The sequence below is a fragment of the Dermochelys coriacea genome, chromosome 14, assembly GCF_009764565.3.
Source record: "Dermochelys coriacea isolate rDerCor1 chromosome 14, rDerCor1.pri.v4, whole genome shotgun sequence".
Taxonomy (NCBI): Eukaryota; Metazoa; Chordata; order Testudines; family Dermochelyidae; genus Dermochelys; species Dermochelys coriacea.
The window spans coordinates 7,921,908-7,943,485 of record NC_050081.1 but is presented as its reverse complement, the minus strand read 5'-3'; the positions used below and the strand labels follow the sequence as shown (position 1 = coordinate 7,943,485).

The 21,578-nt window shown below is 45.7% G+C and overlaps 1 protein-coding gene across 5 annotated transcripts in view; it reads right to left on the bottom strand.

The window, feature by feature from the left end:
• The window catches only part of CACNG5 (calcium voltage-gated channel auxiliary subunit gamma 5), a 29,684-nt gene extending 23,785 nt beyond the window's left edge, over positions 1 to 5,899 (bottom strand). Inside the window, exons 1-2 of one of the 5 annotated variants that reach the window (XM_038372669.2) lie at positions 5,609 to 5,899; positions 734 to 816 (exon numbers count right to left, since the gene is read on the bottom strand). The gene's annotated coding sequence lies outside the window, so the exon portion shown is untranslated. Of the gene's footprint in view, positions 1 to 733; positions 817 to 3,342; positions 3,801 to 4,526; positions 4,645 to 5,608 lie in introns of those variants that run through there. The other 4 variants (XM_038372670.2, XM_038372667.2, XM_038372672.2 and 1 more) reach the window with 4 other exon arrangements.
• Between the last annotated feature and the right edge of the window lie 15,679 nt (positions 5,900 to 21,578).

The window sequence follows — 21,578 nt, the reverse complement described above, 5'->3', positions numbered from 1 at the left end:
ACACTCCGAAAGATGTAGATACGTCGATGTCAGTTGCCAGTGCAGACCAGCCCCCAGTGCAGTGGCTTCTATCCCATGCCCCACTATTTGTGTAAGGAGTGTGGCTGGAGGGAAGGGAATGCAACAAGGGTCCCTTCTGACCAGCAGATCCTTCACTACCATATCAGCTCCTTGGTGGAATTGGCAGCAGATTATTGTTATTACTTATTATTGTTGTTCCTAGGAGTCCCCGTCATGTATCAGAACCACATTGTGCTAGGCACTGCACAAACAGAACAAAAAAGAGACAGTTCCGGCCCCAAAGATGAAAGTAAGAGCAGTCATTAGTAAAAAGCAACTTTCTCATCCTCTTCCTCAACTACAGACTGTACCCTTTGCCTGCTGCATAGGTTATGGGCCTGGAAGCTATTCCATTATTCTCCTCACCTAGTTAGAGCACAGTTGATGTAGAAAGTGATTGTGGTGGACTTGAGTTCAACATAAGTCACGATGCAACAGCATGAAGCAGCCCCACCCAAAATACACCACCACATTAGTTGTTAAAATTAAACCAAAATATGTTCTTTGTGAATTCAAAAGGAAAACATGGAAACAAAAGGCATTTCATTAGAAGAGGGCTAATATGTTAATATTCCTTCAGCAGGGCTTTCTTCGGAGTGTCAGATAATGCGCTCCCACTGTTACCCCTTACAAAGACATACAGCAACTTAAAAAAAATTGGCTTTTAACACACCTTCCAAAACTGGGGGTACTTAGTTTCCTCACTGTGCTTTTTGATGGAAAGAACTGCTAATCATCTCTCAGGAAGGCACGGTGCTGGGGGGAATGAATGGTTAGCATTAGTGAGGGCAGCATCATGGCAAACCAGACAAGAGCTATATACAAAGCAAACAAGTTCCCCGTTGCTGCTCACTGGAGAATGGTTCAATTGTATTTAGGTTAGAAAAAGGGGGTCTCCACTGGGTCTGAAAAAAGTGATGGCAAAAGGTGCTAAAAATGTCAACCTTAAGGGGTTGAGAGTTTTCAAAATGTTGAACTAGTCAGCAGTCCTCTGTATGCAAAATCCCTCTCCGGCTAACTGACATGATGGCTAAAATACCAGCTTTTATAGCTCACAATACTTCCAGAGGATTTAAATAATCCCTGTTTACAGAAAAGACAGATTCCATGTCTCAGTTCACTTGTTCGTATGGCAACACATGGTCTAATATTTTTGTTTAGACTTCATTTAACAAGCAGGTCAGGTGTCACTTGGATTCACATTATCTTCTCCAGCTGCAGTGCATGTTGTCTATAACCCTCTCACTTTCCTGAGTACCATAGATTTTTATATCCCACTGCACCTCACTCTTTCATATCAAGACTTCATTATTGCTGTGAATCAGTGTTAGCTCTGAGACAAGACAGATGAGGCAGTATCTTTTTTTGGACCAACTTCTGTTGGTGGAAGATACAAGCTTTGATGGTTAGCATTGCTGGTTCTACAGTGATTAAATTAATCTGAAAGTTCTTTTTTTTTCCCTCCCCAGTGTGCAAAGTCTCAGGAAAACAATCCAATACATGCATACCCTTCCCATATAGACTTGGGAAGCACAGGCTGACTTTGTTGAAGTGATAGAACTGAGATTCTAAAGACAAGGGGCCAAATCCCCACCTGGCGTAGATTGTTGTAGCTCCATTGACTTCAGTGGAGCTCAACAATTTACCTAAGCTGAGAAACTGGCGCAAAAGTTGTTAGTCAAGGAAACTCAGTATAAATTGCAAATTGTTTTGTTAGCAGAGTTGACCAATCACTGACCAACTCCTATTTTCTTGTAATGACTTTACAAGCTTAACAAGTTGAAGCCAATGAGACTGGGATATAGAAAATGAAAATGCAAATGAATGTCCTTATTTACAGAGAAAGGATGAGAAAAACACAAAAGCAGAGAGTTAAAAAACTCATTAACAGATTTAAAATTTAGTGGGGGAGTTTATTAACCGGAACATTCCAATAACTGAGCCACCAACACAAGTTGAACAAGTGAGGGAAGAGTTGTATTGTCCCAGGGATTTAACACTTCACTTGTACTGAAGGAAGGAGCACACTTTTCTTTTTAAACAGAAACTCAGTGTCATTCAATGGTATTCATCCTGCAGGATCAATGGAATTCTACAGCTACAGGAGTTAAAGCTCCTAACCAGTCTAAGTCACAAACGATCTCTTTTGGGATCAATCCTTCAGCCAAATTCTCACTGAAGACTGTAAGTGTTTAGTGTGATAAAAGACTGCACAATCCAGGTGCTGGAACTTCTTTTTGATAGCGTTAAAACTAAAGGGAAGAAAGAAGTTACCAAGAAGAAGTAATTACAGCTGGATGGAAAAAAAACAAAACATAAAAACAACATGTACAGATTCTGAGGCCGCTCTCTCTTATTTCATTACAAATCAACTCTTCTTTAATTAGAGCCCAGCATCTCATTTTGTTAAGAATTAAAAAGGAGAACTCTGAGGGTTGGGAGGCACTTCAGTATTCTGGCCCTGTCTAGGCTAGGTTAAAAGGGATGTTGTTAGAATGCATTAGCTAACGCATTCTGACACATTTGACAATTCAGTGTAGATAAGACCCCACACTGCTTGTTACTTATGTTAAACTGGTTGAGATTAAAAGTGGGGGGAGAGCCTAACCTTTAACTTAATCAGTTTAGCATGTATTAAAGTCTACACAGCCCTGCTGTCACAGAACTTCTCAAACGTGGCCTTGTCCACACACACGTTGTACCACTTTAACTATAATGGCATAGCCAACGTGGTACAACCCCTTAGTGCAAATTATACCAGTACAAAAGTGCGGATACAAGTGATTATTCCCCTTCTCATACGAGGAATAAACTATACCAATGTAAAGCATTTTTATACACAGTCCACACGAGGATAAGTTAAAAAACAAACAAACAAAAAAACACACACAGTTATACCAACACAAACACTGTGCATAGACCAGTTAGAACAAGCTACACCTCCTGTCTTTATACTTTAGGCCTGCTGAAAAGTATCAGCCAATGAGATAAGACTTCAATAGCCTTTATCCAGTCATCACACCCCTTTCTCTCAGCATCACAGAGAATTTCCTCAAAATGAATTAATTCGAGATCATTTTTTCACCAAAAAAAGTAGGAAATAAACAATTAGATCATGTAAGTGTTTGACTCTCATGGGCAGGTATAGGAGGCCCTAGGCTCACCTAAGATCAGCTTTGATATGCAGACCAACACTACACCTCCTGGACAGCCCAAGAAATTATCTTAGATGAATGTCTTTAAGCTTTCTGGCTTTTACATCTGTAATAGAGCCGGACTCACCCGGCAGCGCCTCCCACTGGTTGTCCTTGGGAATTAGCTCATCAGCCTCTGGAGCGCCCTCTGCCGTCTGGTGTCCTGCCTTACCACCGGCCCCAAGCCCTCCCAGGACCTGGTGCCTCCTCCCACTGGGGTGCTGCCCCCTGGCAGTAAACCCCAACAATCCCTGAGGGTCTCCCCTCCCTGGGGACCCCCCACCCACTACACTCACCTAGCCTCAGTCTTGGCTACTGCCAGTCATCGTTTAGCCCCACTCCCCGGGGCAGACTACAGAGTATCAGTCACTCATCACAGGCGAGGGGGTTTGCACCTGCTACCTCTGTCTACCCGTGGGCTGCCCCTTGCAACCCCAGTACCTTATAGGCCCTAATCTAGGCCTCACAGCCTGGGGGTTTCCATGCCGGAGCTCCCCTTCTCCCCTGGCCTTTCCCCCTCAGCCCTGCTCTAATCTAGGTACTCCCTCAGGTCCCTGCAGCCAGGCCCTTCTCTCTCTGAACACAGAGAGAGACTCTGACTAAGCTTCAGCCTAGCGGCCCCTTTATAGGCCCAGCTGCGGCCATTTCCCCAATCAGTCTAGCTTTTCTTGCCCTCAGCCCTGGCTCTCAAGCCCCACAGGGCAGGAGTGGGTAACCAGCCCGCTATGCATCAAATTAAGTAACATAAATCACATACCATTGTGATTGCCCCTCCACACCCCCCAGTCATCTGACCTTCTTTGTTACAGCCTGGCCCTATTTCATGCAGTATTTTATAGCTGGATGTTTTAAATATGAACTCATGTCTGAGAATGAGAAGAAATGGCAATGCATTTGGTAGTTACTAGACAATGGCTGGCCAACCAGTGGCCAACATGGCAATTAGCGTCTCATCGGCCTGAGTAGTTAACGTCTATCAAAGCCACAGAAGAAACCTAATCTCAAAGGTTTCAGAGTAGCAGCTGTGTTAGTCTGTATTCGCAAAAAGAAAAGGAGTACTTGTGGCACCTTAGAGACTAACAAATTTATTAGAGCATAAGCTTTCGTGCTGTAGCTCATGAAAGCTTATGCTCTAATAAATTTGTTAGTCTCCAAGGTGCCACAAGTCCTCCTTTTCTTTTTGCTAATCTCAAAGGAGTGTTTTCCTGCAGGGACCCTGTACACTCTCGATATGTTCCAGCCGCCCGTGTTCTATAACGCTGCATTTGTTACCATCACACTGAAGCTGCCTGTTGTTGCAAGGTGCTGCTGCTGTTGTCTTGCCCACAGTGTTATATTTAAACCGCTTCTCAACACCCTTCCTCCCGCATCGCTCTGTCCCTGATGCTGTGTCACATGCTAACACCTTCCCACTCATCAAACTGGCAGGGCTGGAAGAGAGGGGGACAAAAGCGTTCCACCTGTTATAACACAGCGATTCATTCTCGGGTGGATTTGGTTTTCACAGTTAGCTGTGGTTCAGATGAAGTCTTCTATCACATGGGCACATGGGCAGGCAAAAAGGTGGCCTGGCCATTACGTCTCTGCATACTGGAGTAGTAGATGCTGCAGGTTGTGCCTCAACCTCCTTCATATGCCCCAGTTTTCCATCCCATCACAATTTCCCCCCCCCCCCCCAGCTGTCAACGCCCCCACCACACACACTTGTCCTGGCTCAGCTGCTCTATGGGCACTGGGCAAAGGGCAGAGAAAGGGAAGTGGCTTTAGTGAGGCTCTCCCCCCCCCCCCCCAGTGCTCATGCTTCCCACCAGTCCGTTAAGAGTTTGCGCTTTCCCAGAAAGAGGAGGAGAAGCACATTGTGCAGGCGGAGCAGAATCCGCTTTCAGCCTGGACTCTGCTCACACCCCAGAGCAAAGAGACGCTGCCCGGGATCATCGAGCCAAGGGAAATATTTCAAACACCAAGTCCCAGAATAACTGGGCCTCCAGGATGGACTCAAAGTGCCATTCTCCGCCCTGCTGAGATCAAGAGGGCGAGGTCCCGCCGCTCCTCATTCCGCCAGCTCCCTCCGAAGACCCCTGTGCAGATGAGCACAGGGGAGGCGGGCAGCGTTTTCTTCCCAGGGTAGCCCAGGATGCTCTCCCTGAAGACCCCCTGGGCTGATCTCCGCCGACCAGGAGGCGGAGGGGCCCCCGCGCTTTGGATTTTCTGCCGGGGGCTGGTGGGCGCGTTTCAAACACCCCGCGGCCTTCAGACAGTGAAACCTGCGTGCGGATGGGCGTTTGCACCGTGGCCCTTTCCCCGTGCCCCGCACACACGCACCCGCTATTAAGAGAACGAAAATTGGGTCTTACCTTCGGACTGCAGCAGGCGACCCCCGGGATCGGAGCTCCGCTGAACTTAACGAGGCTCCCGGCCCCTTCCCGCTCCCCGGCTCCGCAGAAGGGGCGGAGGGAGGCGCTCAGAGGCGGCTCGCTGCGGCTCCCGCGCCGGCTTTTATCCTCCCTCCCCGCCGCCGCTGCAGGGGCGGGAGGGACCCAGCGGGGCGCGGCAGGGAGGGGAGAGGAACCACGTGGTGGTAGCAGCATGTACTTGCGGGGGGGAGTCCCTGACCCCCCCCCACTGGTCTCCCCCCGCTGCAGGGCTTCCCTCGGCTGGGGCCAGCCTCAGACAACTCACCCAGGTCAACGGGCTGCGGAAAAGGCGCCGAGGAGACATTGATGGAGGGGGAGGCTGCGTGGAGCTGGGGGCTTGCTCCGGCCCCTCCCTCTGCTCCCGAGAGCCACAGCGCCGAGCAGGGGACCCAGAGGGGCACGTTACCCCTTCCACCCATTCCCAAGGGCAGTAGGTGCCCGATTCCCGTGGGCTCCTTGGCAATCCAGCCTGCGCACGCTAGCTCCTTCCAGCCCGCAAGACTTTCCCAGCTGTTCACACAGGGACCGCTTCTTGCATCACAGATGCAGCCACTTCTGGGGCAGAACCCTGCAGCACCCAGGAACACGCTGCAGCAGTTGGTGGCAGGAGTTTGTTTAGGGCAGCAAGAGCTTCTCCCTTTGTACTCTGGGTGAGTGTCCCCCCGCCAGTTTCGGAGCTGTTCGAGATATTTTGTAGAAGGCCAAATCTACACTTAAACATTAGATCAATCGAGCTGCCTCACTCAGGACTGGGAAAAAGTTTTCACCCTTTGTGATGCAGTTAGGCCAACCTAACCCCCAGTGTAGAGGCTGCTAGAGTGGTAGAAGAATTCTTGCAGCAGCCTAGCTCCTGCCTCTGGGGGAGATGGATCAGCTACACAGCAACACAAACACCCCTTCCATGGAGGTAGGAAGCATCTACACTACAGTAGCACAGATGCAGCACCGTGCTGGTGTAGTGTAGATATACTCTAAGACGCACGAAAAGGGTGGGATGAAACAAACCTCTGACTTGATGCAGCCAGACACAGCACAATTTTCCTGGTAAAGCATCTTTCACGCACCGCCTGCCCCCAAAATGCGTAACAGGGTTAAACATACACAGTTACAAATGCAAAGGAAAACCACCACAGATAACAGGGGGAGAGTGGCTATTTCAGGGGCTGCAGAGGAGAAGATGCTTGCACTAAGATTGGTAAGAGTGCAAGCGCAGGGTGCAGAAGGGAGACAGAGAGTGAGAGAGAGAGAGAGAAGGGGACACATTCAGAGTAACTCCACTGAAAACCACTGAGGCACAGAGTTGCTAAGTGACTCACCCAAAGTCACAGAGAGGGTGCATAGCCGAGCCAGGAATAGAATCCAGTCAACTGGGCCAAATGCTTGGGATATGACTAAAAAGATGTGGTATTGGTATCAGAGATTCTAAGGCTAAATTCCAATCTCTGAGCAAGCTGAATAAATTACAGTCATTGTGCAGCAGGTCCCTGCAGCCTAGCTACAGCAAATGTTACCAGTTTATGGATGAAGACTCTAGTGGATTAAGCCTTTGATTCATATTGATATTTCTAAATGGAGAGCTCATTCTTTGAAAGGACTCTCAGCATCGAAACACTGTGACTTTAGAAGTTTCTATTTCAGCAATTGTGGCAGCAGAATGCCAGGCATAGGCAAGAGCCCTTATTAAATAGTCATGGAGTCAATACACTGAAGATAAATTCAGTTTGGTAGCTTTCAATATCAGGCACTAGAGAGGAGATTTCCCAGTATAAAAATAACAGCCGCAATTAATTAATTAACTTATTGTGTGAGGGCAGGTGATCACCTTGGCTTCTTCTTTCAAATCAATATTGGTTCACCATTTCTCTACTGCATTATTCATGCATGCCTCAAAGTATTTAATGGATTTCTGGTGATTTGGTTCAGAATCCAGGCTTGCAGCCTGAGGAGATAATGATCAATTAGCAATCTCTTAGTAATTTTACAAAAGATCATCTAAAATACATTAGGCATAAGATGCTCAGCTAGTGTTGACTGGCTGAGGTCAATGGATCTCTGCTGATTTGCATCTGCTGAGGATCTGGCTAATTTGCACCTGGGGGAATTCTGCATCACTGTGCATGCACAGAATTCATGTACCTGGCAGATTTCTTTGCTTCCCCACAGAAAAATGACTTCTGTCGGGGAAGCAAAGGGAAGCCACAAGAGCACTCACACACCCCTCCCTACCAGTGCAGGCAGGTTGGTTCAGGCACGGGGAGAAGCCAGTAGAGACATATATCACCCCCCTAGGGGCGGAGGAGGGAGCAGTGTAGTCCTGTGTGTGAGAAAGAGAGACACACTATGTCCCTCTCGCTCGCTATTGCAGCACCCTTAGCATGGAAGGGCAGGGCTTCAGGGTGTTTCTAAGGAGATGGGCATGGGACAGGCTCTGTCCCATCAGGCAGAGCAGAATGTAGCAGCCTGCTTGCTTAGTGAATTGTTTCCATTCTCTTTGTGAATTCTCCCAGGAGTATAAAACAGATGTAAAAGTGTTAAGGCTCCTTTACATTGCCAGAGTGGTGTAAAGGACAGTACGGCCTTATAAATGCTTATGGTGCGTTAGTTATTAGAACTGGTCTAAATTTTCGGACTGAAAAAATTTCCTATCAGAATGTGCTCCAGGTACTGTTTGCTACTGACCTTTCTGGAGATGGTCAATAGCCAATTTAAACTGTGAGTTTGATTCCCCAGCCCTCACTTGCTCTTCAGTTACCCATGATGCAACACTGAGCATAGGGCTGCATATATTTGTTGACTAATAAACTAGAAATAAAGCATCAAACCTAGTTACATTACTGTTAAGCAAGGGTGTTTGAGGATTTCCTCCAATGCTCCCCACTCCCATTCTCCATCCATTGTATTGTAATTTAAATAAATTACTGAAATAATTGAAACCAGAGTGATTATATTGTGTTATTTTGACAAATAAAATATGCAGAATTTTGCAGAATTTTATATTGTGCGCAGAATTTTTAATTTTTTGGCACAGAATTCCCGCAGGAGTATTAATTGTATTTTACTTTGGGGCATATGTATAATATAAGGATGAGAGTTTTATGTCAGTACTGATTGTTCACGCAGTCATATGGAGCTGTTTTACATACTAGAGCCCTGCAATCAGATCCACGCAGGCAGAAACCTGAACCTGTATGGGCTCCCAACTGGCAATATATGTGCATCAAGTTACTTATGTATGCAAGTTTTTGCAGGATTCGACCTGAAATTTGTTTTTTCATATAATATTAAGGTGATGCAATAATAGCCTCAGCCTGTTTTTCTCTGCTATAGTCCAGACCTTTAAGGATAAACCATTTACAGCCTTAGCTCTCTTAGTTTATCCCTGCATCATTTCACAAGACAAAGCCAAAACATAACAGTATCCCTCAAATAAAACTCTATTACATTTGGAAGAAGAGTTGAATGATTCCAGATCCCCCTGGAGAATACGGAGAATACTGAGATAGTATTGACTTAATCAGTCAGAAATAAGAGCTTCACTTGCTGGAATAATAGGAAAGAAAGATTGCGTGCCAGGACTCTGAAAAAGTGTAGAGTCTACATTCCCTCTGAAGGAGATGCAGCGGCGACTCCTTTCAGGATCTGCAGAGCTCTTACTGCCAGTAAATTAAGGAGTAGGGGAAAAACAGTAGTTGTCTACACGTAAAAGTTATCCCCCTATAACTAGAGTGCCCCAGTTAAAGTGATATACTGGCTGTAGCCTGGACGCAGTTATACCACTGTAAATGTGCTTATACCAGTAGACTTTATTCCCATATGGGAAGGTAAATAAGACACACTGGTATAAGGTCCTGTGACAGGTCTGCTTTCTAGCCACGAACCGCTCAGAAATCTTCTTCTGGTCAAACACCTTGTGCAATTTATTTACTGTGCTCTCCGCACTGCCCTTACAGACTTGTGCAGCTCTGTATTTACAACAGTAAATGCTCCTTAGCTCAACTCAGCCAAGGAGGTGGGGAGACAGAAGGTATCTTCCTCCTGAGATCTCTCTCCTGGCTGTGACTCTGAAAAGCCTGCCACTCTCTACCTGTCCCCCCGCAACTCCAAGCACTTCCTTACTGTGCCTTTCTACTTCCTGGGCTAATGGGTTAATTAGCCATGCAGGTCTTTCCAGCCCAACCCCAATTGATCGATTAAGCATGGCTTTGCCCTCAGGTTTACTCTGGGGTGATTTAAACGGTGATCCAGTGATCAGAGTGCTGACCACTCTGTTTCAGGTCCCTTTATACTGGTGTAGCTGTGTTCACACTAGGGGTTGTCTTGGTATAACTAGCTCCGTAAAAACATCATGCTCCCAATCAAACTAGTTAAACTGCTACGAATCTGTGTGTAGACCAGGCCTAAGGACCAGATTATAATTCCCTTTCTCATGCTGAATAGAACCTACCCTCTGAGGAGTAACACTGAATCCATCAGAGTAATGTACTACTTAGCATGAGTAAATGAATATGAATATGGGCTTAAAAGGGGGATTCCAATGGGCTCAGCTTTCACCTAACTATGCTCCCATTAAGTCAATGGGCACATAGGTACCACCTCTGTACATGGTCCGGGGCTGGAGCACCCACAGGAAAAAAAAAGTGGGTGCTCAGCACCCACTGGTGGGCTCCGCCGATCAGCGGGCTTCCCCTCCCCCCAGCACCTCCTGCCACTGAGGATCGTGTTTTTTTTGTTTTTGTTTTTTCACATAAGAGTGTCTAATTTTCTAATAAAAAGTAATCTACTGGAATAGTTGCCTGGATACTGCACAGGATTATTCAAATACAATATGAATATGTATGTATTGTATGTATGTATGTATGTATGAATATGTATGTGGAGTATTTCGACAATAACATCATTAACCATTTGGCATAAGAGGTCTCTAGCAGCCATGCGATCAATTAGAAATACCTCTTTGGGGCCTTATTCTGATTTTTTGGATTTCAACGTAAATAGTTTTGGACTAACACCACACGGGGCATGAATCTCCCTCGCACTGCACCATGTGTCACTATTTACACCAGTGCCAAACAGAGGTAAAATGTCACCCTTCTGATTTTGTAGCATTTTACACCTTGCTGGCACTCAGTTTGCACAGGGGCAAATGATGACACAAATACAGTCCAGCGGAGAATCAAGCCCTCCATGTAGAGTTGCTTACAAGCAATGGTCAAATGTTAACAAGTATTTAGCCATCTTGGGTGAAATCCTGGCCCCATTGAAGTCAATGTCTGAACTCCCTTTGACTATAAAGAAACACTGAGTTTGATAGAGAAAGGCCCAAAGTTCTGATCCATATTTGGACACAGAAATGCATATCCTCAAAGTTCAGGGTTCCAGTCTGGGCAACTCATTACTTTACTACCCTTGGTACTCAAGGTGCAAATACTCCTGTCTGATTTTTTCTCGTATTCTGGTCCCTAAAATGGGATGATCTGGGCAAGAAATTGAAAACTAGAGGGCCATTTGATGGCAATTATTCTTTTCATTGGAAATACCATATGCCCATAGGACAGCTTGTTGCTGATAACAGATGCTTTGACATTTGATGCTGCAAATCTGACAACTCTGGACAGCAGTGGGACACACGGGGGTCTATTTAGAGCATGGATTTTATATGATTGTAATTCAATTGGCTGAAGCGGGATTACTCTTGATTTACTCTGGTGGAAGTGAAATCAGAATCAGGTTTTATAATAGACTAACGAAAACAGGTCAAGATCAAAAAACAAACAATTTATTAAAATATGTGCAATATTTCTATGTCAAGATTGTGACACTGGTAGACCAGGTGCCAGCTTATGTCAAGGCCCCAGGCCTCAATGAACACTTACAAATGCATAGCTGGAAACCAGTCCTACTTACCTACTGTGTGTGAACATCCACTATCTATTTTGATAATGCTAAGTTGATAAAAATGTGTTTAGTCTTTATAAAATGCTTGTAGGATACTACATGTATTGATCTCACTTATAACCTCTATAACCCATGGTACAAAGTTACAGAGTGTTTGCACTGTAAACCTCTGTGATTGTGTAACTCACCAAACACGAAAAGAAGCATTGATGAAGGCAAAGTGCTCGTCTATGGCCCATTGACATGTTGTGTAGCATCAAAGGACAGAGACTTTGTTGATTGCATTCTTAACCCCCCCCCCCTTTCCCGGAGGAAGGAGAGACCTACGCATAAACTCATCCCATCAATTTGGACTCTGGATTGAAGGGGGAAAACTCCTGAAAGGAGAAACTGAAGCTCTTCCATACTGTCTAGACTCCGAGGGGCAAAGATTCCTAAACATAAGCAAAGAGATCCCCATGCCAAGCAGCATGTATGCCCTGTAAGACACTTTGAATTGACAGATTACTATAACTCTGTCACCTTTTGAATCACTGACTGTAACTCACTTGTATAGGTATGCTAAATAACTCATTTGTTTTTCCTAGTTAACAAACCTTTAGTTAGTTTATTACAGGATTGGCTACAGGTGTTGTTTTTAGTGTGAGATCTAAGGTACAAATTGATCTGAGGAAGTGACTGGTCCCTTGGGACTGGAAGCAACCTGAATATTTTCTGATTTTTGGTGTAAGTGACCATTTATCACTAAGTCCAGCTTGCCTGGGTGGCAAGATAGACTGGAGAGCCGGGGGACTGTCCCTGACTCCACGGGAAGATTGTGACAGTGATCTAGGACTTCACATGTGTTACTGTGTTTGTGAAAGCTAATTATAGAACATGCCATCAGCATGGGGTGTCTGCCCTCTGCCCTGAGGTTGGTGCATTCAGTTGTGTCATTCCAGATAGCGTGGCAGAGATATAAAACACAGAGTATCCTCAACAAACATGCAGGTCAGATGGTATCCATTAATATGGAATGTAAACAGACAGATGTTATTGTTATTTATTATATGTACTGTGGCAACACCTAGAAGCCCCAGTCACAGAGCAGGACCTCATTGTGTTAGGCACTGTACAAACACAGAACAAACAGTCATTGACCCAAAGAGTTTACAGTCTAAGTATAAGACAAAAGAGAATCGGGGAGACAGAGAAAGAAGCAGTGAGACAATGCTGGTCAGCATGATATGCTGTGAATGCCGCACACCAGGTGCCTATCCATTGTCAAGCTTTTTCAAAACTAGTCTGATCTCATGAGGGTGTTGATATGGGGCCAATGCAATGACAGTGTGACACGAGGGGGGGAAAGGCAGAAGTAAAGCTATTAAGAAATAATCTACTGCAGGGGTTCTCAAACTGTGGGCCATGGCCTAAAGGTGGGCCACAACACAGTCCTAGGGTCTGCCCCAGGCTTGGGCAGAGGATGGGGGAGGGTGTTGCCCTCCAAAATTATATGTTGGTTGAGTGGCGTCCGGCAATGGCACCCCTGGCAGGTGGCAGAGAGTGAAGCAGAGCCACTGGGTGGAGGGCGAGGAGAAGGGGCCAGCCCCAAGAGGCGGTGGCTCCCAAGGTGGCTGGAGGAGGTTGGAGGGTTCGTGGCTGTAAATGGAGTCACCATGTGTCTCTCACCCAGGCCTCCTGCTCTGCCACGGGCCTCAGAGCCCAGCTAGGAGGGGTGACAGGGCCAGGCCCTGGCTCCCCACCCTGGGGAGAGGGAAAGGCCCACAGGGAGGTGCTGACTGATGGATTGGCACTGCATCCCAGGCCTGCACTTGCTGCCCTGCCACCATGACAGAGAGCACCACACTGCCCCCCATTTTGAGAGCAAGGCCACAGATACCCCCTCCAGCATCCCCCAAATACCTGCTCCCAGTACACACCCACCCCTTCAGCACCCCCCAAATACCACCTCCCAGTACACACACACCCTTCCAACAGCCCCTAAACACCCCTCCCAGTATAAACCCACCCCTCCAGCACCCCCCAAATACCACCTCCCAGTAGACATACACACAGACCCTTCCAGCTCTCCCCAAATATTCCCTCCAGCACCCTCCAACTGTACCCCCCTCAATTCCCCCTCCTCCTCTCCTCGGCAGTGTCCTCTATTTGGGAACTTGAAATATGGTAACCCTACGGCCATTCCCACTCTGGGCTGCCGCACCCCATGACCCATGGCAGTCGGTGCCCGGGGATCATGGTTCAGCAGTGCTGCTCTGTTTCTGCCTGAAGTCTACAACACCGTGATCGGGACTGTCAAGGTAACAGCCAGGCCTGGCCCAAGCACCTGCCTCGTTTCCGGGCAGCAGATATCTGTGAGGTGTGCCAGGTGCTGGTGGGTGACTGGGGCAGGGCTGCCAGGTGACCAGCTCAAGGCACTCAGCAGGCCACAAAGGTAGAGGGCATTGGCGGGGGGCTGGCTGTGGCATCTGCCTGGCCCCTTCGCCCTCTCGATGGTCTTGGTCCCTGCTGAGGCGAGGGGCCATGCACGCACTACAGGGCCCCTCTCTCTGACGGATGCATGTTAATAGTTGGTCTCAGTGCCTATTGCAGCTACACAGGTGGGCCCCAGGTGAAAAGGTCTGGCAACCCTGATCTACTGTACCCGAATGAACAGAAAACCAAAGGAATCCAAAGGTTGGTGGGGCGTCCACAGGCCTGTCTTCTCAGCAGGGAGGAGGAGTCCACCTTGTTATTTTGCAACCCCAAGTGAGAGTCTTTAATGGACAAAGCAGTGGATCAAGAATCAGCACTCCCAGGTTCTATTCCGGGCTCTGCCACTTATCACGTGACCTCAGGCAAGTCCCTTAATCATGCTGTGCCTTAGTTTCCTCATTTGCAATCTGGGGAGAACACCTTCCTCACAGAGGCCTGTGAGGCTAAATTCAAGAACGTTTGTAAAGCAAACTGATTGCCTTGGAGGGATGGTGCCAGGTCTTCGTTCTCACCAACCTCATGGATTCAAGTTCCAAACGCCGGTGTTGCTGCCGAGCTGTAATAAGTCTCTTTCTTCATTTAAGCAGGGCGGCTGTGCTACCTGGGCAGAGTCCAAATTGACAGCCAAGTGCAGTCCCAGCTTCCCCACTTTCTTAGGTTTCAGAGTAGCAGCCGTGTTAGTCTGTATTCGCAAAAAAGAAAAGGAGGACTTGTGGCACCTTAGAGACTAGCGTTTATTTGAGCATAAGCTTTCGTGAGCTACAGCTCACTTCATCGGCCACTTTCTTAGCGGCCTTTCATCATACATTTCTCAGAGCAAAAATCTTGCAGTTCATTAAAAAAGAAAAACATTTGTGAAGAAGAATCATGAGGAGACATTTTCTACAGGACAATGCTGGGCAGGAATTAGAGCAGCTTCACAGTTATTTCTCTGGGAAGATAGGTTAATTAGCACTTTGCATCTTCTCAGGGCTCCTCAGGGGTTGGAGCCTGTCTTTATTTATCAGTTCCTGTATCCTACATTACTTTATCACCTTCCAGTGCTGTCAGCATCCTCAAGTCAATCACTCTCTTTTTGACCTCTATGCATTTTACTATATATTGCTTTAACATTTTTTCCCACCAGGGTAAGAGGGGAATCTGGCACTGTATGGCTAGTCCAATTTCTAAGATCCCAGTCCTGCAAAGAGTTAGGCACAGGTTTAACTTTCCATATTGGAGCAGTCCCATTGAAATCAATGTGACTATTATTCACATTGCACGATGATAAGCACATGCTTCAATCTTTGCAGGACTGGAGCTTAAGTCAATTGGAGCCATCCTGGTAATATTATTGCTAACTGGAACTGGCCTTACTGCCATATTCAGAACCCATTTAAGTGGGGGGAACTCCCCTGATTTCAACAGAGGTGGTTCTGTTTACATCAGGTCTGAAGTTGGACCATTATATGTTAACGAGCACTGACTTAAATAGAGATTGACCCAAACTACATCCCAGAGCAGCAAAGACATATGTGACCTTCCTGGAGGTCCTCACCCTGGATCCTTTTAAAGTCTGCATGAAAAGAAAACACGCCCCACCCTAGGGACATGTAAATCAGAAGGCACCAGCCCAGGTACAATCCTACATTCAGCAATAAATGCAGAAGCAGAGAGAACTTCAGCCTGAGCAGCCCTGTCTGTCTGAGTGACTTCAGCATGTAAACTCTTCAGGGCTTGGAAGGTGCCTGGTTTCTGACTGGAAAGCACCTAATACCATCTTGGGAACTACTAGAAACAAGCAACAATAATAACAATAAAATCCCTTCAGGTGAATGTGCCAAGAAAATCCATTTTAATATAAACATACCAGGCATTAACAGATATTGAAAATAAGCCACTGACTGTACTGCCGACCCTGTGGTAAAAATTAAATCCCATTATTCATTCCTCCTTGCAATAGCTGTATTTTTTGTAAAGGAAATGAGAAAGATGAATTTTCAAGTATAATTCTGAACAGTGAGTCTAATGCTCTCCAGCCTTCCATGTCCCTGAGTTCAACCTCTTTTCCTCCTTCATGTTATTTCCCTTGATGTTTTTTGTCATTGTGGAGGACAAGTATCCCGAAGGGAAGAAGGGCCCTACTCATCTGCAGCATAAATAATATTTTCATCAGTTTGAATATATTAGATATTAGCATAATGTCATCCCTAGGCCAGCGTGGTATCATGCTGGGGCCTTGCAGTTTGGCTGGCAGTTAGAGGATAAATCAGCAACGTGTAGTGTGGGTATATTCTCAGGGAAAATTATTTTATTTTTACATGCACTCCAGTTTGGAAAAATTGACGATCACCAACTGCACACAGACCTCTCCCCACTTTCAGGGATTTCAGCCCAAGCCCCAGTGCCCAATTCCCAGTAGACAATTCTGCCTCAAGAATTTATTCTACTCAGAAAGAGGTGAAGGCAGAAAGCAAACTCCCTTGCTGTCAGCCACTGCTTCGCCAACAAAACTGCAATGGAGAACCAACCATTTCTTCCAAAACTAAAAACTTGCTCACACGCTAGTAAAACTGTGTAACAGCACCATCTGGTGAGCCCTGCCATAACAACAGCAGTTCACTCACCAGAGTTGGCTGCAGGGATGGCTGACTTTTTTCAGGTCACTTCTCGTCATGAGCAGACCAGCAAATTCCTTGCCTGCATTGGCTCTTCCCTGTAACTCCAGATCAGGGGCAGACCATCACACAATCTGCCCTGCACACATCTGCTGGGACCTGAGGGAAGAGAAAGGGAGAACAAGAAAATTTCCATAGCAAAAAAACCTTATTTTACAACCAGCTCTAAATAACATTACTTGGAGTAGATGCTAGGGTGACAGCCCAAGGTGGCGTGATTCAATAGAGGTAGGTCTGAGCTTTGTGTAAGAAGCCTAATCTTTTCACTTTTCTCATATACTTTTGTACTTATTTGATATGGTGGGACCTAGAATTTGTTTGGTGTGTTATGAAAGAAGATTGAAGAAGCTTAGTAGCACCAGCCTCATTACAAGCTGCTACAAGCCACAAGTTGCTGAGTCTGCTGTTCAGGCATGCTCCATTCCCCATGGTGGTTTGTTGGGCAAACTTGCCACCTGCATAATTCAGCAGAGGTCAGATAAGAGAGCATGAGAAGGGGTGGGAGAGGTAGAACTGTAGTTGACTCTGTTGTTAAATTGCGTGCCCCATTAGTATGTTGGTCAGGTTGATATTGGCAGGCAGGTTCATCCTGCAATGTGTATTGAGGGTATGAATGCCTTCAAGCTTCTCTCTGCTGGAATAAAGGGGAGACCATGAAGCAGGTGGTGCTCTTGCAGTGAATGAGGCACCTGCAATGCAAAAGGGAGGTGGAACTTACATTCTGAAGCATAAGAAATGAGGAATACAACTGGAATGCGATGGTTTTAAAATATCGGTTTTATGTCAATTTAAATTCACCATCTTCTCCTCCTCCTCCTATCTCATGCAACAGAGTGGCCTAATGATGGCTGAAGGCAAACTTTTTAAATGGCCACTTTTAAACATTTTGAAAGCACTTAATATGTTCCTTGATTTCAAGTATCCATAGAAATTACTCGGAACCTACAGTCAGGGATTGTCTACATGGAGCAGCAATGCATACTACAGCGGTGTGATTTCTAAAGTGCACTAATGTACTATGTATTAATTGGTCCAGGTAGACCCTGCAGGAGCATGTTAAAAGTTCCCTAGTGCACTGTAATGAGATGCAGTTTGAAGCAGTACCACTGTTAGCAGAGTCTGATTGAGCTCTCCCCTGACATCTAGTGATGAGCTGTGGAAAAGGACTTTAGGAGCTGATCTTGTTTGCCTGGACACACCCACCCTGCCTAGATGCTCAGCATGATGGGATTGCTTGCCCAAATTATCACTTTTGGCTAGTGTTGGATCCTCAGATTCCTTGTTATTGGGGCAGGAGTAATGAAGCATTGTTATCCTTGTTGTGTGAATTGAGGGTAGCAGAACTGTACCTGGCATACCCTGATGGAGGGACTCACCCTCAACTAAATGGCACTTGCTAGGCAGGGAACATGGGTTCCAAAGCCCAGTGAGTTGAGAAAGGGTAGGAACAGGTACTTATACCTGGTGGTGTAGGCCCTGTTTAAGAGTCCTAGACGCATTTGACCTTTCCTTTCACCACTGTGTAATAAAAGAGCTAATGTAGACTAAATTGAGAGCCTTGTTACATGCTGCAGAGCTGAAATCACTGATACCTAGGTCTAAGTATTAAACCTACTTTAGGACAGTGTCTCTGATGCAAGAGACTGCCTAGTGTGCACTAGCAGTGAGGCTCTCCCACTAACAGAAATCACTCAGAGCTGAAATCACTGAAAGATGTGTTAAGTGGTGGCGCTGAATACATCTTAGCGAGCAGCCAGCAGGGTGGCTGATGGAGAGGCACGGTCAGCAAGGTGGCTAGTGGAGAGGTGCAGTGAGCGGCCAGTAGGGCGGCTGGCAGAGAGGGCCAGAGCACAGCCCCACAAAGAGCACAGAGGCAAGCAAGTGCCCGAGATGCAGAGTGTGTAAAGTGCCTCCTTACCCCCCCCCCCTCCACCCAGGGTAGGAGGTGAACTCTGCAAATGAACCTCTGAACTCTGGGGCTGCACTGATCAAGGACAGCAACTGTGAATGGGGTGTAGAAAAGGGATGGGCACATTAAAGGGACTTTTGGGTTGCTGGACTTAAGAACCTGAGGGGAAAAGGACACTGCCCACCTTACTTGGGGGTGGGGATGGGGTTTTTTTTCATGGTTTATGTTTATGACCACTATTTGCAGTGTTTTCCCAAATTAATGCTGAGTTACTCACCTTCTTTTACTAAAAGCTTTTTGCTACACGCAGACTCTGTGCTTGCGAGAGGGGAAGTACTGCCTCTTAGATGCGCCCAGGGGCCAGTGTGTAGTTGTCCCAGGTCACTGGGTAGGAGCTGGTTTTGTGTTGCATTGTTGAAAAGGAACTTCTAGATACTGAACCCGGCCCTTGTTGATGTCAACTCTGACTGGCAGAAGGGTTACATCAGTTGAAGAACACTAGGGCACTTTACTGCACACCAGCAGGGTCTACACAGACCAATTAATGAGCAACATGTTAGTGCACTTTAGAATTTGCACCCCCTTAGGGCACATTGATGCCCAGTGTAGACAAGCCCTCAGCCAAACTCCACCATGACGTGCAGTAGCAGAAGCTACTAAATGCCATACATTCCATAAAAGGCCTTGCAATTCTTTGTACTCAGGTTAAAATTAAGTTAAACTCCTTATATTCTTGATAAAGCCAGCAAACTTGGATTAATAAATGACAGAGTCCTCATCAAAATGTTAGAAAATAAGCTATCCCGAACCATTCTTCATATGATTTATATATTTATTTCTTATACTTTCTGTAATTCTTCACCACTAACACTTGATGATACCCTTACTATACAGAGGTAAATGGGACTGCTCATAAAATAAAGAACTAAGCAGCATGAGTAAGCTTATCAGAATTTGGCCCGTTGATATTTATAGATGCAACATACATATTCCAACAAAGATGCAACATACATATTCCGATGCTAGCAGTAGGGCTGATAGAAAATTTTCCATTTAAACTACTTTTCAAGGAAACACAGAGTTTTCAGAGATTTTTTTTATTTTGCAAAAAGCGTCTGCTTTCTGTAGAAAATTTTGACTTTTTTCTCAAGAACCTGAAAGCCTGAAAATTAAGATGTTTCAAGGAGAACCTGAAAACTTTTAATTCAGAAATGCTGTCAGTGCCTCGTGAGAGTTGTAGTTTGGGTGCTTCACACACCCCTACCCTTCTATGGGCCATGTCCCCAGCTGGACTGTATCTCCCATGATGCACTATGGATAGGCAATCCTATGATGCATCAACAGTGGCTCAGCAAGAGGGTATACCATAGTGAATTGTGGGAGATGTAGTCTGGCCAGAGAGCCTGGCCCAGAGAATAATGGAGGCATGAGGCACCTGAAATATTAATTCCATGAGGCATTGTGGCAACATTTCTGAATTGAAATTTGTCAGTTTTCACCTGACAATTCTGGTTTTTGCTTTTGTTTTTCTGCCAAAAAAACCTATGGATCAGAGATATGTTTTCTGTAAGAAATTGAACTTTTATACTTGACTAAGTAACAATCTCACTGGTCTAAAGCATGAGGCACTTTCAATTGAAAAAAAAAAACAATCCAACATATATATTGAAGACAAAGAGAGCTTCAGTAGTTATTGCTGCTTTGTTGTATGCATCAATGTTTATGGCAATCTTTGAGTTCCCCTGCCAAAGACACATTTACATTAGGTTGTTGCAGAATCGAAAATCATTTTTAGCATCAAAGTATTAATAATAGGGACAGCTCATGGTGTCCCCAAGGTGTTCAAAGGGTACCTAGCCTACGCTATACTCCAGGGAGGCTTCTTACACTGAAGTTCCTTTTGATTTCACATGAGCACCAAGCAATTAAATGAACACATCTCCTTTAGTGGCTTGGCTCTGCAGTTCAGCCTCATTTATTATTTCTCACTCAGTTCCCTTCATGTTGGTCCGTTACTCAGGTACAGGTTACTGTCCTAGCTGTTCATTATATCTCTCTCTCCACCCAGGCGGCACACAAAAGCTAAAACTACCCCTGCTAACAACAACAAAACACAGTCAGTCCAAAATGATAGGAATACTAACTTTCTGGTGAAAAATTAAACACTAAAATATTTCTATTTGGAAACGCTCCCGCAGCGCCTCCTGGGAATTGTAATTAGGGTGCCTCATGCTCCCTGGTCAGACTATACTTCCCACGCTGTAACACAGCCTCCCTTCCTGATGAGGGGACACTGTGGATCATGGGGGGTCCAAGAGACTGGCCGAGGAACCTGACCCTAACTGGACATGAGGGAACTCAGCTACACTCCCCTGATGCACAGCAGCTGTATATCCAAATCAAAAACATTATGGGTTTTGCTTCTTCAGTCTTGAGTGAAAAAAACCCAACATTTTCTGTACAAAGCAGACACAGTCTGAAAAACTTCATTTACTTGAAGACCCAATTTTTTGTCTAAAACAGTTGAGACAGAATATTTTCAAGCAGCCCTACATATACTATTCACCACTGAGTGATCTGCCTTCAGCATGTGGTTCTTTCTGTCACCCTTATCAGGTATAGACAACTCCTCCATTGGACAAATTGGAACACATACGCTCTGTGCAAGGGCATTTAAAAAAAATCGATCATACTTACTTGTTATGGCAGCTGAATTTCTCATCAGCCTTTGCGCTTTAAGATGGACTCAGCTTCCTCAGCAGAAGGCTATATTCATACCAAGCCCATTGATCACAGACTCTGCTCCATTTAGTTTTGCAGTTTGCGTCAAGATAAGAGACAGGTGAATTTTTGTCGGCCTTGCTAAGAAGGAGGATGAGATTTGGATTTTAAAGCCCCTCTGAGCAGCTTTCATTTTGTAGTTTTTTTCCTCACTCCAATATCGCACTTAGAAAGTTAGCCTTCTTCTTCAGTC